Source organism: Anser anser (genome assembly GCF_964211835.1).
Source record: "Anser anser genome assembly, chromosome: 12".
Taxonomy (NCBI): domain Eukaryota; kingdom Metazoa; phylum Chordata; class Aves; order Anseriformes; family Anatidae; genus Anser; species Anser anser.
In genome coordinates this window covers 10,173,299-10,192,334 of record NC_139733.1, presented here as the reverse complement: position 1 = coordinate 10,192,334, position 19,036 = coordinate 10,173,299, and the positions used below count along the sequence as shown (strand labels likewise).

Genomic DNA, 19,036 nt, shown 5'->3' with positions numbered 1-19,036 from the left:
CTCATGTGAGACAGGCAAGGACTGTTATTCCTAATTTACAAGCAGGATTTAAGGATTTTCCAAAGCACTGCTGGGGATATAGTCAAGAGTTCTGCATCTATTTTAAGGAAAAAAACCACCACCCAACCAACTAGGGGTCCCTCAGGAGAAGCAGTTTGGCCAAATGCATGCAGCTCAGCCATGACATACAAAGCAGAATGTACAACAGAGGCTGCCCAACTCTCCTACCTGCTCCTTCGGTTTTGTGATGATCTCTCCCCTAATGTGAGGGCAGAGGAGAAAATAGAATTTTCCTTCCATGGGGAATTTCAAAATGATTCTTCATTTCAAACTGGAACAGAAAGTCAAAAATCTGGGATAAAGTATAGATGTTAAGATCCAGACATTTTGTATCAAAACAGAATGATCCAACATGTCATTCAGTTATAGCACTTTTAATTTTGAATCAACATTTTGCAACAACAAAAAAAGTATTTTTACATTGAAGTGTCAACCCCAAACAAAATATTTTATTATGTTTCTCCCAGCTGGAAAACCTTTTTATTTATTTATTTATTTTTGTCATAAGTGACATTTTCTCATTGAAAATTTCAGTTTAGGTGAAACTACATTTTCTGATGGGAAAACATTTCTGTGAAAAATGTTAATCAGCTCTGAAATGACTATGTTTTCTGTCAAGAGAAGGAAGACATAAAATGCTGGCTTTAAAAGTCAATGGAACTGAATTGTTCTCAACAAAAAAGGGAAGGGAGGCCTCTGAACCAGGCTGAAGTATCAACTGGGAAGAGCAGGTAAATTGTCCTGAACAGGAAGCTGTGAACGAAGCAGAAGTATCTTCTGAATGAAGCCATGGATCTGAAGAAATTAGTGTCCTTTTTTTTTTTTTTAATAATAAAGAAATAACTTTTCTTGTGCCTAGAAACCACGGTGAGTTATATAGCTAGATAACCTAAGCACTCTTCACCTTCAATAAGTAGGTCTGCCCCATGTTTTGAAACACACAGATTTATACCTCATATGTACCAATTATACACAACATGGATCTTACTCAATGGAATTTGAATTTATAATAATCCAGGTTTACAGGTTGTGTTACATACAGCATTATAGACAGTAATATCTGGTAGTAACTTTAATCATTCACTACTGTGAAACATATTTTTGGGTAAATTTCAGCCACTGTTGGGCTGCTTATGTATTTGTTTGGTTCCACGTCTTTAACATTCCTTTTTATCATCTGTGGTCTTCTCAACCCTGAATCTCTTTTTGCAGATTTGGACTCTGCAGATCACTCGGCCAGCAGCTCACCAGGAAACGCAGATTAACATCGTTTCGATTATGCAATCTAGCAGCTCCCTGCTTCTGGAAAACTCTTCTTATGTTTATGCATTTTATGCTGACCCCTCCATTTCCTACACCTTGGTTTTTTGAATACACCAGAAAATTTTGTTACTTGTTTACCCCTTGCCTCATTTTTGCAGACAGGAAAATCAAAATGGGGTTGGTTAGTGAAGCACAATTTTTCTTTGCATGGTGGAGTTGCTTCGTCTCTGTCAAACTGCTCTCCCTGATGAAATTTATAATGCTTCTTTTATTTATTGCTTCAGACAATTTACTTCATTCTCAACTAAGGCAGAATGCAATAATACAGAGTTACATAAAAATAATTCTGGATGCTATTATGCAAGTCATTGACTCTGTGTCCTTTCCCTCTGTACACTGAACACAAGAACAGAGGACAGGAATTCACTGGCCATTGAGTCCAGTTCCCACTGCTGCCCACAGCCAGAGAAAAACACCTTTTCATAAACTTGCTTTTAAAAAGGACCACCTTAAATACAGTCAGACTGTTTGCCTCTGTTACATATACAGTCATTCCCCAACCCTTCTCTCATACTCTTTTAGTTTCCATCTTTAAAGTATCCATAGCAAGATTATGCCATTACTTCTGGTGTTTCCATAGCTTTTCCCTCCCATATATCCACCACCATGTATTTAAAACAGATTTTCTGTGTTCTTTACCATGATGGTTATCACAGAATCATCTAGAGATTCAAATAATATCAAAGATCCTCCAGGCTAGGAATAATCCTTTTTCCTGAAAGTTTTACAGTCTAAGTAGGCAGGAGAATGAGTGGCATTGAAGCGAAGCAGAAGGTCAAATAAATCATATAACAGATCAATAGCAGTGCCAGAAACCCCTGGTTTGCTGTCAGGTTCCCAGCATCCACTGCATTTACAGTACTTCCAAATCTAAACACATTCATATTTGCATTTTCTCAACTTACCCACCACAAACCACACAAACATGTATGGATATATGTGTTGATCATATCCATTGTCTTGTCCACACACAAAACCCATGCTTTGGCTTGCACACACAGAAATTGCCCTACCATTTTCAAGGACTACCTGGATTTGGTACAAAATTAAGGTTGACTCTGCATCTCAGTGCCAAACACGTGCTGTTATCAGTATTACCAGGAGACGAATGAGGCACCAGTGGTTTCATCGATATGTAGCCATCTCAGTTAGTGAAACATCTTTGCATCTCTCTTATTCATGGACAGACTTTCATTTGGTGAAAGAGTATACTTTTGCTGTCATAAAATGAATTGCAAATTTCTTAAAAAAAAAAAAAAAGCCCGGTTACTTTGATGTCCTGAAAATTTCTGCACTTCCACACTTGCGTGTTCCGCCATTGAAGCCACGTAAATATAAAACCCACCAAGTGGAAACGCATGCAGCCAGGTAGAGACAAGCAATTTCCGTTTGTCACACAACATCCAGACCAGGCGCAGGCTGCGAGACCCTGGCCAGCATCTTGGCCCCTTTCTGCCCTCAAGGACTGGGCCAGGGGCGCTTTCTGCACTATGCTTGGCTGCCACCCCTTCCATCTGCGCTGGAGGAGATTCCCTCTCCACCTCCTTAGAAAGCACCTCTTAGACCCAAATCATTTCAGCAAAACTGGCAAAGCACATGCGAGTAAGAGCTTGCTCCTTTAATACAGCAAAAATATATTTAAGTGCATGGGCATGTATCCACAGTGCATTACAACTTCAACGTACCTTCTTTTTGGAGTCTGCCTTGCTTAAGGACTAAGGAGTTAAGGAAATGCATGGCTCTTGAGCTTGTCCTTGATATCTTCTCTGATGGTTCCTAATCTTTGTTTCCTCTCCTGTCCCTTTTAATTGGCAAAATAAGAAAAGCACATAATTTTAGGCACAGGCCTATCCCCTGGCAAAATGGTTGGCTCAACATTCCTCTGCAGAGGCACGGATCCCACCTCCTAGCATAGATCTGCAGATAACCCTGCAGAAGGACTTTCATTCTAAGCCTCTGTTTTGTCTGCAGAAAAATTTAATGTAATTTTTGCTGAGTGCTCGTCTCCGAGATAAATAATTCTCAAAAGATTAATAAATATATAGTTAATTATTTTATAACTTTATCTATGCCTTCTGAGTGATAACAAGATTCAATTGTTTTTGGTATGAAAAATAAAACATATCATTTAAAATAGTTATTTCTTAAGTTTCTGAGCTTTGATTTAACAGCTGTGCTAAAATGGGAATGCAGAGCCACCACTGAGGCATCCTGAGTTCATCTTTGACAGTGTTATAAATGACTGTTTCAGGTTTAAAAAAAAATAGAAATCTTTTAAATTAAGTCACCCTCTTGTGCTCGCCAAGTTTAATCTCTTTAATTTTTTATCATAGTCCGGAATATGTCTAGGCCACACTTAGCAAGGCAAGTCCTGATTAAACAAATCCCTTCTGCACACATATAGGCTGCACAAGGACTGCAATAGTCAACGTAGTTTCTTAGTGACAAAATTTTTAGAGGAGTCTACCCTGGTGTAATGCCATTTCATGTTCATTATCTACCAGTAAAAGGCAATCAAGAAGTCACTTCAGAAGTACAACAAAATAAGCAACTGAAAGAAGTGATTGTCTCTCATGGGAAAGAGTGTTCCAATGGTGTCTGTCCAAATAGTGCTGTGACAGCTTTTTTGCTCCTTTCTTACATCACACCTGTCCCAACCCCCAAACCACACAGTACGCAGCAATGTCACTAAAATATACACATAAGAAAATTATTAAGAATGTACAGCTGAACATCTGGGGCTCTCAGATTAAGTTTGAATTCTTTGTGACTCAAGGGTATAAATCATGGTGTGGCCTTGCTATTTTTTTACAGAACACACAATAATACCAGGTCATTTTTCTCTACAATTTTGGGTGTACACATAGAATCTGGTGCTATATCACCAAGTCCAGTCCACTGGAGTAATTGATTTGAAAAGTATGAAAAGTATTCACCATCCTTACTGAGATCACATATTATCCCATTCTGCAAGAAACCCCAAGAGGAATTTATAGGATTATTCAATGAGTAAGGTACTATTCATGGTGAGTAAAGGTGGCAGAATCAACTTGCTACTGATTATGAGCTGCTTTTCCTCACTTACGCTGCTGTAAATTTAAATTAACTCCACTCAATCAATGGCGAATAATTGATATAAAATCAGAGTAAGAGGAGAATTAGTCTATAAGTATGTCTAGAATGAATAAACAGTGAAAATTTGCTGGCATGTATAACTCCCCCTTGAAGCTTTGCTGCAAGGTTACTTTTATAAATGATTCTTTCATTCTCAGAAGTGCTGTGCTGCTGCTTGAAAAGAAAATATATACTGAGCTTCTGCATGCTAACCTCCCATGGTTTGCCAAGTCTCGTAGTTTCTTGTGTGGTGTGAAAATCCCACAAGTCCCTCTGAGCCTGGGCCAGACCCCAGGCACATCCTAGCAAGCAAGGCAGATGATAGGTTTCTGGCAGCTCGTGGTGGGTCCGACTCTGGTGTGCCCCGTAGGCTTGTGCCCCTGTCGTGGATTTCCAGTGGAGAAAACTGGATTGCCACAGGAGAGGAGTGATTTGCTCATCACTTCCCTTTTCCTCACAGCCTCTTCAGCGGATGCTCTCTTAGGGCAAACAGAAGTGCACCGGCTGTGCCATGCATGTTCCCAAATGATGCTGAAGCCCTGTGAGGGTCCCATTGCTCCTTCCTTCAGCTGGGAGGCTTCTGCTCCTTCCTCTCTCCCCTTTGCTTTATAAACCATTTGGAGCCATAATTATCCTTAGCTATATTTGTATAGCAATTCCCACAGTGGGGTTTGGATCTGGTCAATGCCTCTAATTACTACCACAACGCTATTATTATTTAATCTGCAGAGACCTCATGATCCCTTCTGGGTGTCATATTTTTAACACCCACGACTGTATTGCCTGGATATTGTTTAAATTTAGCTCCACACATCATATTTAGGGAACAATAAAATCGCCTTCCTCCCTCTGTGATGCTGACCCCATCCCCTGTTCTCACCCGAACTCCAGCCGTGGCTCTTGCTGCCCCACTTTCCCTCCCCTCCCATCCCCAAGCAGTGGGTCGGGGAGGCTGCCATCACCTCTGGAACTTGCAGATTAAAAGGCAAAAAATTGACAGTAAACTGCCAATGGCTCATTTACTGTTGACGGTGAGTCAATCAAAATCCTGCTTTCCCACTGCTTCCTGGCTTTCCCATCTGTGTGAATTCATGACCCGATTTCTGATGTGTTCCACACTGTTACTTTTTTCCCCTCAGAGTTTAATTGCTTCTGTTTCACATTTGGGTGCTGAAAAATTGACAGAAGCTGCACAATTCCCTCCAGCAATGGATCCTATTTATATTGCTGTAAACTACATTTTGCAGTGATATGATTAGTAATAAAAGGGAGAAAATTAAACAGGAATTAGCATCGCTTTGTATAAAATCTGGTTATCAACCAGGTTTTACTCTAAGGGTCACAAGAAATGCTAACGTCGTTAAAGGCCCACCACACCGTAAGGAAGACATCAAGTCCTCACGCACAGGGCACCCAGAGCACAGAGCACTGTGCACCAGAGGCGGCCTTTACCCAAATAAATGTCTGATGGGACTGAGCGTCCTCAGCCACAGCACACAGGGAAGGAGGGAGAGCAGGAGGAGGAAGGCCTCTCCCCAGAAAAGCCATCCTGCCCGTTTCACATGCTCCTCACAGAGGCCATCTGGGCTCTTTCCCCACAGCACAAGACCTAAGGTCACGGCGCGTGCGAGGAAGCTGAGGGAAGGACGGAGGAAGCTGAGAATCCTTAGGGCGTGAAGAGAGCTGCCCCTGGACCGCTGGAGTGCTACGGAGCAAGCAGGGCTGGGCTCCGAATCTCTGGCAGCCGGCCTCAGGACGTGGCACCGGCTCAGAGCCTCCGGCCAGGTGCACTCCAATCACACTGGCTGAAATTTAGAGAGAAGATTGTGGCAGCAATGTTGTGCTGTGATTATCTAAGGATGTCAATAAGGCTAATATCTTCTAAAAGACCAATCAGTATAGCTGGGGAAAAAAAAAATGAGAAAAGCTTTCAGGCACATAAACCCATCTTGAATGATATTTCAACTCTCTTTCCTTTTCACACGGTTTGAAATAGACCCATTTCTTCTTTGTCAGGAACCCATGACATTTTTGTCAATATTTTTCTACCACTTTTTGTCTCGAAACACATCTGAACTTTTACTTGCTGAATACCACGTTTAGTAAAGAAACAGTGATGCAGAGAGTTATCAAGTATTTTGTTTACTGAAACATATTCTCAGTGCAGAGAATACTTGATAATGATTTTTGATATTATTTTTGTAAATATTTTAATTTTTATGAAGTTAACTGAAATGACATGGAAATGCTCATAACAAATAGAAAGCTCAGAAAATCTGGATGGCGCAGTGTTTGTAGATGGCTCTTCTTTTCCTATATGCCATTTGGACTGGGAGACCTTTGCACAAGGTACTCTTAACCCACTCTACTGAGGTAAAATCCCTGTGAAAGTGATTGTCAGAGCTTGACTCAGCCTTATCCATGGGCCAGCACGGGCTGATTGATACTTGCAATCCTTGTGAGGTTCCTGCAGAATGCTGGGCTCTGCTGAGCTGCTTTGTAGGACTGGGGCAGAGCGAGCCCTCTGATAAATGCTCAGTCCTCTGGCCCTTCAAACGTCATTAGACTTTCCCCATATAAGTGCGGATTTCTATGAGCAAAGTAAATTCCTGTTTGCTTGCTTGTTTGTTTGTAGTCAGAAGTTCATTTTGTTAGGTGACAGACCATTATGTGTAGCTGGTTATTAGGCAACATATCCAGAGCTGCAAGCAAGACGTGCTGCTCAGTCAGAGTGGTAACAGATTTAGGCATGAGTGAGGATGGCCTTGTTACGGCCAAAGCAGACACAGGTTTTGTAAGGTGGAAATGGCGAGGCTCTGGGCAGTGGAGAAACAAGGTTTGTCTGGGCAGACAGCCCATGCAACTGCCAGCTCTGGTCTGAATATACCAAAAGGATGCGATCAACTTCTCTGTATTAACAAGCACAGGCTTAGACACCCTGGCAAATGAACAGCAGAGTGGTCCTTCCCTTTTCCCTGGAGCTGCAACACATAAAATAATGAAGAACTGTTTTCCAGAGAACATTCCTTTTCCTGTGAGCAACTAATGTTCCTCATGAACTAACTGGGATGCATCTCCCCGTCCTTCTTCCTCCTACAGCTAAAGCGTATCCCTTAGCTGCTTCCTCTTCTGCCAAGTCTCCACGAGCAAGGAACTGTTCTGCAACTCCTCTGCCTCCAGCCCTGGAATGGCTGATCTATCACACTGATCGGTCTAGTGAGAAACACCACTGTCCAGAAACCCTTTGCTAATAAAATGCAATGCAAAGCTAAGACACCGCCTGGCTCTTTCCAGCAGGCAGCTGTTCCCAGAGAGCAGTAGATTTATTCTGCCACCCACGGCACACCCTGGCAGGAAGTTTGGATGGTGTTATCATTCTATCAGCCTTTTTTAGCTCTCTCTTCTTGCAGACAGTTTTTGCTGTGTCACAATGTTTGTGTATGACTGTGTGACTGTGCACACGCCTGCATGTGCCTGTAACAGGCAGAGACAAGGCTATGCATAGGAGCTGCTGCATGCCACGATGGTGACATAAGAAAGCATTTTTGCTCAGCCTAGAGCAGTGTTGCTCCTCCCTGTTTCAGCCACAAGGATCTTAATATACGGAGGTATCATAACAGTCTCTTCACTTCATTGCCCAGTAACATTACATGTCTCTCCAACATCCTGAATACAATTTCACTCACAAATGTAAAGATGGACATTCTCATTTGCCTTTGACAGATGGCATCAAGCTATCTGTGAAGACATGGTTTTCCCTCCAGAAAAGAAGCAAAGTTACCCACGTTTGATCTAATTAGAGACAGATGACATGGAATTGGGAATGGGATGAAGAGTCTTTACTATTTGGTAGAAAATCAACACTGACCAGCATGACTCTGTAATTACTGTACCTGGTTTATGATTCAAAGAACTGACAGACAGATCTTTCCATTAAACATACATTAAATATTCTGTGAAAGGCATTGAAGTCGGGTCCTGTACAAGAACATGAGTCTGTTAGTACATTAACTGGTCTTTGATTCCAACCAACTCTTTCATTTTTAAACCAGGGGTTCTGGTTTCATTCTCCTCAGGTGATGACCTGACCAGGGAATGTTACTGCAAATGGACCACAAAGAGTGAATCCTAGGGGTGACTCCTCTAGGACAGTGAGACAAGGTGGTGCAGCGAAGTTTGGAGAGCTTGCAGTGACATTACCTGAGGAATGCCACCTCAAAGCACACAGGCAGGACTTCAGTCTTCACTGCTTTCAACCTGGTGCCAACTCTACTGAGAAAAGGGTATTTTGTCTATCAGATTTTGTGACAGGACTAGTGGAAATTGGATTGAAAACCAGCAATTCAGGCAGCTTATAGTTATAGCCCAGGAAATAAAAAAAACAGGGGTTTAGAGGATTTAGAAATGAAAGGTAAGAATGGAGATCTAGTGCTGTCTTTCAAGAGCTACAGAATTCCCCCAGCCCCTTTTTAAAGGCAAACCCCTGCAGCTAAGCCAAAGGCAATTACATGGTTGCACATCCTGTTGCACAGAACTTCCTGCCCTTCTACAAGGGCGACTATTACAATCTTCTCTAGAACAGTCACTCTGATCTCACTAGCTTCTCTAGAAACTTAGGTGTGTTGGTGCAACATTTTCTGTTCCCATATTACCTTTCCTTCCTCATATATTCTGACGCACATGGACAGCACAATTTTGCAGTGGCACGGCACCTCCACTGACTTGTGAAGACTGGTGTCAGATTGGCAGCCTTTGGCATTTGTTAGGTTTATACTATAGTTTTAGAAACTTGAATCTTCTGAATTCAAGGCTGAGGTCCTGGAAACTACTCAGTCCACTGTCCAGAACCCCCATTTGGGATTTACTGCCCAGCCGGGAATGCTCATTCTTAATTCTAGAAACAATGCAGTCTAACTGAGACGAGACTTTTCTGAGGAAAAACAAAATTTGTTAGTATAATTCACAGGTGTGTCCAAGATTCCCTCTATGAATTTGGATAAGTAACTTCATCCAACCTCATCCACTCTGTGCTTATATTTCCCTGTCTTCAGAATGGAGGTGATACTTCACAAATCTGTTTTAAAGGCGTCATTTATGAATGTCTGGGATGTGCTCAATAAATCACGATTGAGTCACAGAAAACTAACTGAGGACCCAGCACAAGTCTGCTAATTAATCTGATCAAGCTTGTACCAGTGCAAGATTTCCCCATACGATATGTTGTTAGTTTTTTTTTTTTCTGTTCTGTATTAAAAAAAAAAAAGACAGACGACAGCCTTTAAGCATCCAATAACCAAGCGGGCACTGGAAGTTGACTGCTTGTTAGAGGGAAGGAGTAGAAACTAGGACTCCTGGGCTCTATTTTCACTTCTGCTACTTACTCACTATTTGACTATGGACAAAGCACCTACCCTCCCCACACTTCATTTCATTAAAAACAGATCAAGAGGGTATTGCAAGGTTATTATTTTTCTAATTACCCCAGAGTCCTTGCATGAAAGACCTTTCAGGAAAGAGATTTTTACAGAAAATAGTAATCCATCACTTAGTTGCCAAGAAATTACAAAACTCTGCAGACTGAACCATGAACAATCTGTGTCACTGAAGCTTATTTCTGCTTTTATGTGACAAACACCTGAGAAAATCAGCTGTGGGAGTAAATATAATCAAAGGTTATTAGTTAATAAGTACTAATCTCCCACAAACACTTGTATACTAAAACAGGAACCTTCAAAACACAGGCTCGACTGCAAAAGGAATTTTGCTAAACCAGTGTGTTTGTTCTTGCATATTGCCCAGTAATTTTCAGTGGGTATCTGAGTATGTGCTAGAAAAGGTACCCAAGAACTTTCTGCCGAATGAAAACTCCTTTTGTTTATGTCAATTTATCCATCACTGTTCAGAAGCAACAGTGGGTTTTGATCTGCTTAGATAACATCACTCGCAGTTACTACTGCTCGGTTTGCCGGGTGCAGTTTTCCTCTTACATAGACTTTGGCAGAGAACACAGCTTAAGCAGTTCCTGTACCAGAATGTTACGTGCTGCAAGTCACTCTCTTGTACATGTCCAACAGAGCATTTCAGCATGTTGTCATTCTGGGAGCCATGTTGTAAACTGGACCATGTTAAAAATAAACCTCTTTAAAAAAACTAAGCTGTATCTTTTCAGTGATATGTTTTACACTATGGACCTTTCAAAAACTGTGCTGGAAAAGCACAGGGGACTGTGGACTGCAGCACACAAGAGCTCATGGGAGCACATGAAGACTAGTCACAGGCATGCAGGAGAGACAATAACTGGTTTTGCTCCCTTGGAGAAGTTATGTTCCCTGCCTCATTCTCTGTATTGGCATAACGGGGACAAAGTCTGTTCCCCATACCACGTAAGATGCTCTAATGTTTACAGAGGAAAAGATCTGCATGTTATTTATGACTGACTCTAACCCTTCCTCATCTGTGAGCCCCACAACAACACTGAGCATCACTGGGAAGGGCTGTTTCCTCCTCAGTGAAGTCTTCAAAATGCCCGTTTGGAAAGCAGCCTCTTTTTCAGAGGCTGTTTTCCAAATGGGCATTTCAAGCTTCTGCATGCTCACCACTCTGCTGAGCCATCCCCTCTGTGGGGAAGGCCAAGCTCATGCAAACGCTTCAGCTCAAGCAGATGGATTGGCTGCTTTCTGCTCCAGGAGGCTAGTTACTGGAAGTGTATCTGTTTCCTTTCTTCTCTGTGGTTTTTATGCGAGTAATTGTAGCTGCTCACACGCAAAAAATGTGTGTTTATTTAAATGTTACCTGATTGCTTAGTAGTTAATATTCTGCACTCTTCAGGTTGTCTACTTGGAGGCATGTTACCAAGCGGTGCTGCATTTTAAATGCAGGTCAGAATGTCTCCCTGTTGGAAGAGAGAGAGAAGCATCCACATTGCCCTGTTACTGGGGAACCAGAACCCTGAGCGTACAACAAGACAGGAGCTGTGCAAGTGGAGCCAGCTGGGAACACAGAGATTTCAGATGTGAATGGCATTTACCTTGTCCAACACGGAACAGTAGCAGGAATCGGCATAGAAAATCCTCAGCACGATGGACACTATGCTTAGTGACAATTTCCTGGATGCATTCGTCCCTTCCTTCCCCAGGCCCCATCAGCAATGAGCCAGTCGTGCATAACGCCCCCCGCTCTGTGCACGACACTGTCCACATGCCAAATGGGCTGGGTGAGCGGGCAGGATGCAATGGTAAAACTGTTAAATGGTGAAAACTTTTGGGTCGGTTGCTTTGTCCTGACAAACAGCTATTGCACTCTACCTGGTACTAGGATGCATTCGACTATGAAAGCTGTGCTGAGACCTTTAGGGTGTAAGAAACTGCACAGAAAAATGCTACCACCATTAGCCAGCACACTTTCATTTATTTCTAAGAAGGTACAGTATCAAAGACATCTACTATCAAACCCATTAAGAGCAAAGGGGCAGTTAAGTGCCAGAGGGCTATGAAGGCCCTGGGTAGATGTGAAATCTGGGTTGAAATTTTCTGAGTGATTTGAGGAACAGCAATGCACAATAAAATCTCATTCTTGAGTGCCTTCTTCCCATCTTCTACCAATGCTGTGTGCTTCTGGGACATTCAATGTCTAGAGAGAGTATTTGCTCACCTTTGTTTGCTACTTTGAGAACTATTTGTACAAATAGGATTTTCCAAATTACTACTGGAGTGGCAGGTTCAAGAAGCACTGAAGCACCTGTCTTTTTTACAGAGCCTGCAGCCTCACTGAAGCTGACAGGAGTATTCACATGCTTCAAGTCAAACACATGCTTAAGTAGCTATTATGCGAAGTCCCACCACAACTGAAGATTGTGTAAGTGATGAAATCACCCCTGACCTCTGTGTCTCAGGCTGAAACACTCAGTTGCCAACAAATGTGGGTATTTTGGGAATTAACTCATCTAGCATCAAATGGATTTCATTATCTTTCCACAAAATGAGATGATGCTAGTGGGCAGCGATTCTAATGCCATTTACCAGCATTAGTTTATGCTCATGTGAAAATCTCCTTTCTTGTGGATTACAGTAAAGCAGAATTTGTCAGAATTGCGGAGAAGCTGGAGACCTGTGCTTTTGATTTCTGATCACAGCTCTACCTTCCTCCACTAAGAAAATAGAAAATGATTAGTCATGTAGTGCCTATTGATTTAGTAGTCTTCATTTTAAAAATTATGTTTCGCAGTATTGTTCTTTTTTTTATTATTATTACTAAAGCAAATTGTAACACACTGAATTGGAAATTGTTTAACTCCTTCCTGTCTCTGCTTTTATAGTTCATTTTCTCTCTGATTGAACAAAAGCCATAAACTGAGAACTGTTTTCTCTAAACATAGGAAATAAAAGACAGGCTTCATGAGAATGTGTCATGCTCAGGTTACTTGTGCTTCCTTCTTTCTCACCACCCACTGTAACTCCTTCACTTCCTTCCCAGCTCTTTTATCATAACCTTTCCATGAGAATACCTATTAACAGAAACATACAGGAGATAACTGCTGATAGTGAGGTGATTTGGCTAAACTGTCACATAAAAAAATGGTTTTTATGCCTGTGACGAGAAGTGAGATAACAGGCTGGCTTTTATCCCCTGGACCAGATAATCTCACAGCCTTGCTCCCCCAGTCTACAGAGACCCTCTTGCTTTTCAAGGAGTATTGGGATAAAGTGCTAAAGGAAGCCCCAGTCTGGTCTGTCTTACATCGATACATAATGATTTCCAGTGAGTTAGGCTCTGGAAAAGCAGTGAACATCACTGAAACAGAGGAGAGGAAGTCTGCAAAGATCTGTGGCCTATTTCTCCCCACGAAAAAAAAAAAAAAAAGAGAGAGGGGACAGAGAGAGAGAGAAAAGGGTGATATGAACAACATATGGATTTCCTAGGTCATGAAATCCATTTCTTCAAAATGCAAATAATATGTCATAAAAATCTACTTAAAATCCTTTGGTTACCACCTCAGAAGCCACTGCATTTTCCCCCTGTTATGATCTCTGTAGTGTCCCTTTCCTGAAATATCAACACAATAATCAGGCAGCTAAGAAGACATGGATGGGAAAAAATCAGGATAATAGGATAGCTAATCCAGGCTTTGTACTGGTACAGTAAGACTCAGAAAGGTAAAAAGAAAATAATCTTCATGCAATAAATACGTGCTTGGGGCACAAAGGACAGTAGCAGATATACAGATTTACTCATGGATTTGCAAGGCAAGAGGATGCAAGTGCCAATCTGCCTTGGACTGAAGTGGTGGCAGATGCTGCACAGAAGAAAGAAATGCTCTCCTGCTAGAACTCCGCATAAGAATTCTGAGTAATCACTGCAGAGCTGAAGTGAGTTGGTCTGGGTGGAAAAAGGGCTTCCAGACTACTTTGTAAGGGTGCAAAAAATGGTTGATTTGGTCAAAGATCTAGGACTGTGGGAATCTTAGGGGTGAACTCTTAAGAACAGAGAAATTCGGGAGAGAAAGTGTAGGTTTCGGGTCGTGTTTGTGTGCTGAGCTTACAAGAAAACCAAACTCTGCCAGGGATGAGGGAGTAGAAGCCTACTGAACGTACATTGTGTTCATTCAGTGCACCACGCAGTAGATAAAGCAGTCCACCAATAGGTATTAAATTGCAGCCATTGTCCTGGATATTTGTTCAAAGCTTTGCTAAGCTCTTTTCCTTTTCCTTTTCAGTCTTTGCCCAGTGACCTTCATTTAGCCTCTTTAACAGGCAAGGCTGGGACAGCCAGGCACATATCCCATAACTGGTAAAGATAAATAGATTCATAGAATTGTTAGGTCTGAATTGCATCCACAGCATGTGTGCTCTAAAGATACACACTTTAGCTCAGCCAGAAGTTATGGGCTTGAAACAGGAATTTCTGGGTGAAATTCTCTGTCCTATGCCATGCAACAAGCCAGACTTGGTGATCTAATAGACACTTCTGGCTTTAAAATCTATGAATCCATGAAAAAAAGCCATCTGTTCTATGCTTTGCTTTTTCTGCAAGCCCATTATCTCTCCAGGCTATCTACCCTCAGCTTTCAGCAGCCTCAAGCTTAAAGAGTTTTAGTGATTATAATTCTACCACCATTTTGCACCTCCAAAGCTTCCACAGGGAGGCCTCCAGAGACTGGAGTGAGACAAAGTCCAGTTGCAATTCCAGTTTACCAGTTAAATTGTAGGGTGGCTGATTGCAATGGTATCTGTCATCAGCGTAGAACAGACAGAGCTGACTCCTGAGAACAAGCTGACATGGAAGCTTGTGTCACTAGTAGGTTGAAATGGCATATGAAATCTGAGAGGTCTTAACAGCAGTCTAAGGTTTTAGCTGTTATTTTTCCATTTTTATTTATATATTATGCTTTCAATTAAAGAGGAATCCAGTTTACCAGCACCTTAATAATAATCCTGTTACCCTGTACTGATAACTTGAGCCGGATTCTTACTTAAACTGGTGACATTTCATTGCCTGCAATGGTGCTACTTAAAATTTGCATGAGCCTATGAGAAGAATCACAGCCCTCTTCTCCTAGTCCCTATTTCACCCTCACAAAGGCTCATTTGTTATTATTTTTTAAGGTTCTAATTTAACCAAGCCATAGTTTCCGCTACCTCCGGAATCAATATTTTCTCTGTCTTTTGACAATTTTTTTTATTTTATTTTTACATGCGGTCTCCAAAAGGGTATAATTTACAGTTAATACCATGCAATCAAAGACAATGGCAGGATTCCTGTGAACAGAGCAATCCTGGCTTCCTAATCATGGCTCTCATGTTCTACAGAAGAATTACAATCCTGCTCAAGGAACAGTGAATACCTGTTCCCACAAACACATGCAGCTTAGTATTTTAAAGGTGAATAGAATTAGGAAAATCTATGCTTCTCTTTGCTCAGAAGGACATGGCTACTTAAAGTCTAACCACCCCTTGGGAAAGGCACCATGAGAAATGAAGATTCCCCAGCTGGGCGCAGCCTAGCCCGTACTGCGTTTCTGTGTGTCATTTGTGCTCAGCCAGGATACCTCTGGGTGTGCGAGGCCACTTCCAGCACTGTTCTGTGACAAAGACCAGCCGTGTGATGACTTCCCTGAGGCCCTGCCTTGCTAGGAACTGATGCGAGATGACTAAACTCATGTCTCACAGTCTGCTGAGTAATCGTTATGCCCAGCAGTGTGGTGATATCAAGTGTACTTCCTGCTGTATTTCCACACTCAGGAGATCAGTGCCACAAAACACCTTTGACTTAAAGAAAACAAAAGCAGAGAAATCAGGTTAGATGTACTTTGGTTTGAGGTGATTCTGCAGGAATCAAATAAACGACAAGCACTGTGACCTTTTGTGGAAGTGAGAGGAACCCAGAGGAATCTGTCCTAAGACGTGGATGAACGGCACACAGAACTTCAAACTCATGTGCTGAGACATCCCTAAAACATACAGGTATGTGTGCAAGGCCGTTACTGTGTCTCAGCGCTGTTGCAGAGGATGGGAGGGCTGAGCTTTCAGTTTTGGTGAGAGGAATCTGGGTACGTTACGGCAGCGATACATTCCGTTCTGAATTGCTCTCTCTTAAACTCTTTCCATACTTCCAACAACTTTGTTGGAGGACAGTTACCTACCCTAAATGAAACTGACCAGAATGTGGCACCTGTCAAGTAAAATGCAATATGCAAAGCAGCCAGAAGTAAAGGAGTATAGGGGGAAAGTGGAGGAAGCAATCTGATTCCTTACTTTCCACTAGGACAGAGATAGTCAATCTGCTGCTGCAGCGACAGTTATTCAACCAGTTGTGGAATGAAGAGTACCAATGGTGGGACTCTTTTAAAAGATGAGACCAAAAGGAACATCAGGGCACAGCATGAGGGTGGTTTACACGTACTGTCCTGGTTTCAGCTGGGATAGAGTTAATTTTCTTCATAGTGTCTGGTATGTGCCATGTCTTGGATTTAGGAGAAAATTAATGCTGATAACACGCTGGTGTTTTAGTTGTTGCAGAGCAGCGCTTACACAAGTCAAAGACTTTTCTTGTCTGTAGCAGAACTGGTGGGATGAGTTGTGAGAGCTGCTTAGCGTATTTTAGAGCAAAGCCAACAGCTCTGTACACTTCAGGCTGCTCTTAGGCAAAACTGCTGGACTTTGCACTGAAGCAATGCTCACACGTTCCTTTCAGCCAGCTGTGCTGTGGTAGCAGCAGTCCTCAGAAAGGGAATTATAATGACAAGCTGAAACAACTCGAATATCTTATTTTTCTCCACTCGTTTACTAAGTCAACTTGTCTCAAAATGGGGCTGTACCAAATTTGGGTGTAGTTTCTGCTTACACGCTCCGGACTCTCTTGATGCAAATATTTTTTTCTCCATGAAACCAAAGTCTTTGAATCTTCATTTGCAATTCTCCAAAACTAGCAGGGAAATGCCATGCTTTTTAATCAGTGTCCCACTAAGAAGATAAAGTCTATTCACTTTGTCTCCCTTTTTTAATCAAATAGAATATGATCTAAAATCAAGCGTCTTCTTGGATTTTCCTTTTTATATTCGCACAGGAATTTATAGAGAAAACAGTTTTACAGATCAGAACACACTGTCCTCCTACAGCATCTTGTCAAATGATTATCAGGAAAAAAATGTCTCTGTCCCGCCTTGGAAGTGGCTGTCAAGCAACGCAGATGAGCAAGACGCTTTCTCCAGCCTTACTGTTCCCAGCCCAAACTCTGTCTCAAGAAGTCCTCTCACCACAAACGTCCGAGAGCTGGGCAAATATACCAAGAGAAAGGTCACTCTGCACGCGCCCTGTTTACTGTTATTCCCTGACCATTTGCTGCGGACCGTCAGAGAAGAACCACTACCAAGCACATACAGAAGTCGCGTTAGGTAACACAAGGGAGTTGTAAATAAACTGCAGAAAATCCAGAAAAGGTGCAGAACAATCGATGGAAAAATTCAGAGCTACTGGCTTTGATGTGGCTCTCAGGGAATGGAAGAATGTATCTCTGAGAAGGGCAACCCAGGGAGAGAGGATAATGGTTAGTATATAGTGCATTCAAGAGGAACCAAGGGGAACAAAGGCATGGGCAACGGTGTATCCATGTGCTGCAGACAGGCAATTACTCCATAAATCACAGTTAAAGGAGGCCTCTACCAGCCGGCACTAACCACAGTCCCTTACCTTCTCTGAGGGTCGGCCGCTGTGATGGCAGGCACAGCCAGAGCACTGGCAGGGCAAAAACTGCAGAACTAAGCATTGAGACAGACAGGCCAGCATCAGCCCGCCCCGCCAGGACCATGGCCCCAAAAGAGCAGGGCCTTCTCTCTGCCTGAAGGTGCCTTGAGGGGACAAGTTTTAAAACTGGGGCGGCTGGGTGCGGGGACACCTGACCTGAAGGGGGTGGCCACAAGGGCAGGATGAGAAGCACCGGCTAAGCCACTTATCCTGATGGCTTCACTGCTGGGAACAGTCATGCACTATTAGTGCTGAAAGATTTCCCAGCCCTAACGGCTAGGATTTTAAGAATCTATTTAACTTTGATAGTCTATAGCCCATCACTGGGAGTCTGCTTAAAGATGTGATTGCTCTTCTTTGTATTGGAATTGCTGACAGATCCTTAACTATTATGGTGCTTACCAGCAGTAACCATTTAAATAGAAAGAAAGAGGAGAGCATAAATGACTTGTGCTGTTTGAATTTGATTTACCCAGCAGCGGAAAAAAGTTCCATGTACAGATCCTTGCTACACTATCCAAACCACGAGTCTGCCTGCTCTTTGTATACCAATAGACTATAAAGTTAGAAAACGCATTATCTTGGAGGAAGGACGCTACACTGGTGGGAATTATGGGGCTGGTTGTTTTTGAACTGCAATATGTGGCATTGTAATTCTGTGTCAGTGATTTAAATGCACTGATAGAGTTGGTGACAGCTTAAATGGCTCCAGCCCCCAGCCTTCCCTCACCCCTCCTCCCTGCCTGCAGTTCGTCTCTTACGGATGGAAGGCTGACAAGTTCTGTGCAGGAACAAAGGAGAGTGGGAGAATAGGTGGAGAGACCGGTAATTGTCTAGGGTGGGGTTTTTCTAGTCTGTTGTAAAATATGAGCAAATATGGAGGCATTCCACCTTCATTTCTCGTGCTGAAGTGCAACTAGCTGTGAATCCCATGAGAGGCTGATTGCACAGCCATGCACCCTATTGCCCCTGCCCTCCAAGCGGGGGGAACGAAGAGAGGGTGACTGAGCGGTCCTAAAGGCTGCTTTCATCACCCTGTACCTGCTCTGTGGTGATGGGCTTCTGACAGCAGACAGTCATCTCTCTAAATCAATCATTTGCTTTCTTGTTCTTTATTCCCCTCCCACCTCCTGCTATTACGCAGCAGTGCCCAGCACACCGGCTGACAGAAGAGATCCTCGGATGCTGGCTTTCCTCTCCTGTATTACTGAAGGTTAGCCAGGTGTGCTGCTCTTGTTTGGAGCCATTTGAGGGGACATGACGGGCCACGAGGACCCTTAGGAAGGCTGACAGACAAAGTG

The 19,036-nt window shown here is 42.6% G+C and overlaps 1 long non-coding RNA gene across 1 annotated transcript; it reads right to left on the bottom strand.

Moving 5' to 3' along the window:
• Positions 1 to 422: 422 nt before the first annotated feature.
• LOC310880255 lies at positions 423 to 18,247 on the bottom strand. The gene is made up of 3 exons (XR_014571574.1): positions 17,682 to 18,247; positions 3,069 to 3,184; positions 423 to 813 (listed from the first exon to the last, which is right to left on the bottom strand). It is a non-coding gene; the product is annotated as an uncharacterized lncRNA (long non-coding RNA).
• Positions 18,248 to 19,036: the final 789 nt, after the last annotated feature.